This window comes from Centruroides sculpturatus, unplaced genomic scaffold (assembly GCF_000671375.1).
Source record: "Centruroides sculpturatus isolate CEXI.00-Female unplaced genomic scaffold, Cexi_2.0 scaffold766, whole genome shotgun sequence".
Classification (NCBI taxonomy): domain Eukaryota; kingdom Metazoa; phylum Arthropoda; class Arachnida; order Scorpiones; family Buthidae; genus Centruroides; species Centruroides sculpturatus.
Genome location: NW_019384954.1, coordinates 190,462 through 193,514, shown reverse-complemented (window position 1 = coordinate 193,514; position 3,053 = coordinate 190,462).

Genomic DNA, 3,053 nt, shown 5'->3' with positions numbered 1-3,053 from the left:
TTGGGAATGGGCATGTAAATTTTAATCTGAAAATTTATTAAATATTTTTAAAAAATAGATTATTATATTATTATTCTTTACTTTTTAAAAATATCAAATAATTTATTTTATAAAAAAAATTCTTTTCATAGATACACAATTTATTTATTTACAGGAGTAAAAATGATAATTTTTTAGAAATATTTTTTTTTCTAAATGTATTTTCTAGAATTTAAATGATATTTTTTATCATTATAAAAAATAATTGAGAGGGATTTTAAAATAATAAATTTAAAAAAAAAAGTTATTTATTTTAGTTGATAATGTTTATAAATATTACAAAATAATTATAAATTTTTAATTGATTTTATATACATTTATTTTATTAAAAAAAATGTGTATTTATTTATTATTTAATTAATAAAGTATTTGAGATTACTTTTACAATTTTTTCTTTCATTTTTTTTTTTAATTATTTCTCACACAATTTGTAAATAAGTTTTATCATTATCAATTTTTACTTTTACTCTTGTAAAAATGTTAATTTAAGGGACCAAATTAAATTTTTGGCTATCTTTTTGATATTTTCGCATTAGATATTACTATTTCTAACATCATTTTTACGAGCAAAAACCTGGTTGAAAAAATTTTGTTTGTTGTCCTTGATTGCCCAAGGTTTTGAGATAATCCTAACTCTGAGCTATTTTAGATGGGTCCTATGAGAATAACCTGGTTTTCTGATGACCAAAACCATGGCATTTGGGGATGCTTTCTATCAAGAACTTTAGACCCCAAGAAAGAACATAAAGCTACGAGCAGACTGATGAGACCGACAAAATTGACTTGTTCCTAAGTTGGATTAATCTTCAGAATTCGTTCAATATTCCTTTCTTCTTACTTAAGATTTTTGGGAAAATGTTGAAATTTTTTAAATCATGTTAAAATAATCATTTGGAGAATATGTTTTTTAAATTATTTTAAATTGTTTCTACGTCATAATTGTGTCATAGATACATACAACGTTACAACTAAATTTCTCTTTATTTAAAACAGGAATTACGGCTTTAAACGTCGTTAAATTTAAGTAAAAATAAACGTTCTCTACTAATATTAACGTAAATATAACATTTATTAAGGAATATTGTTTATATTTTTAATATATATATATATACAGTATATGTTTTTATTTAAGAAAAGTAGAAAGGTTTGCGTTTTCTTCTTTAAAAGTAATTTTTTTTTAAATTTATATAAATAATTTTAATTAAAATATTTCGAAAACTTTATTAGAAGATTATTTTAATGAAAAAAGTTCATATTTAGTTATAACTTTTTATGAAAGAGTCCCTGAAAGGAAGGAAGATGAATCAGAAAAATTCCTCTTCTTTCATCTAAAAACCGATGTGAAATTTAATCAGGTGAAAAATCTTGATAATAAACATCATCAATTGACTACTATTAATAAAGTCGACAATATAAAACTGCTTATAATTAATAACGTTACAAATTTATTGTTAAGTTCCTCTTTTCATCGTTCTTGTCATGTTTAGATGATGAGATATGTTACGGTTTCCTATTTCGCCAGTTGACAATTTTCCATGCTACAGCAGGAAGGGTGCACAATGGAACCTTTGATAATTAAGTGGTGAAGCCGTCTCGATCCACGTGATCGTTCGGGTGGACCATTGCTAACCATCCCCACCAATATAATGGCTTGTAAATAAATAGACACGTGACTCGATAGGGAGGGGGGAAATATACCTTTTTTTTTTCCGCGAGATGTTGGCAATTTTGATGAAAAATAAATCATTTTATTAAAATAAAATGTCACGGAATTAAAATTAGAAGCTTTTATACATTAAAAAATGAAGGATGTAGATTGATTTCAAAGGTAAAATTCGGAATAAAATGAGAATTCTGATGATGTTCTGGATCAATGTAAAGTCTATTTTTTAATGTAGAATTTTATTGTTAAGCTATATTATATTAATTCTCAAATAATCCAGTTTTAAATTTTCTAAACTTAAACCTTTATATAAAAATTATAATAAATTTTCAGGCATATTCCCTCTCATCTGAAAACTTTTATGATGGATTTGGTTATTAATTTCTAATATTTCGTCTTCTTTTATTCAAAAATATACTTTATAATAATGAAAATATATTAATAAAAATCCGAAAATTGATTCGAACTTCTTACTCAATTAAAAATTTAATCGAAAAGTTTATCTGTACATCAATTTAGATCTTAGTAAAAATTGTATTATCTTATTTAATGCAAATTATCTTAAAAATTTATCAAAAAAATACTGTAGATCTAATATATTTTAAGTATTTTAGTTTATTTTCTTGACTCTAAACGATTTTAAATTCGGAAAAATCATAGTTTAAATATAGCGAGTTTATATACAAATGTAACAACATTAAATAGGTCTCTACATATATTTTCAATTAATCAATTATAAATTCGTAGTATGTTTACTAAATATCTATTTTATAGATTTAATAACTAATTTAAATGTGTAAAACTAATTTTAAATGATAAAAAAACATTATTGGACGTGATTATAAGTAGAAAAATGTATCGAAAATCTGCAATTCTATAGAAATGATTATAGTTATAAGCAACACTATCTTATGGAATTATATATTATTCTTAAAATTGATTCTTCTTTTAGATATTTTAAAATTCTTTAATTAAAAAAATACAAAGAAAAGAGATTAAAAAACAATTTTATCTTCAAATAAATAATATATATAAAGGAATATTTGTAAAATTTTAAACGCATTTTACGTAATTTTTCTACCATTATATAGATAAAACGCGATAAAGTAAGAGAAAAGTAAATAAAAACATTCAAAATTTCGTAGTAAAATCTAAAAAAAAAAAAATACAATAAATTTTTTAGATAAAAATTAATTTTTTGGAAAGATATCAAAACGAATTTGTTTTTTTCTCCATTAAAAAAAGATAAAGAAGAGCACATCGATCGCTCCTCTTTATTAAATTACTTTCCAATTAAAGTTATGTAATAAAAAGTTAAATTTACGGTTAACTTAATTAATTAGGTCATTGT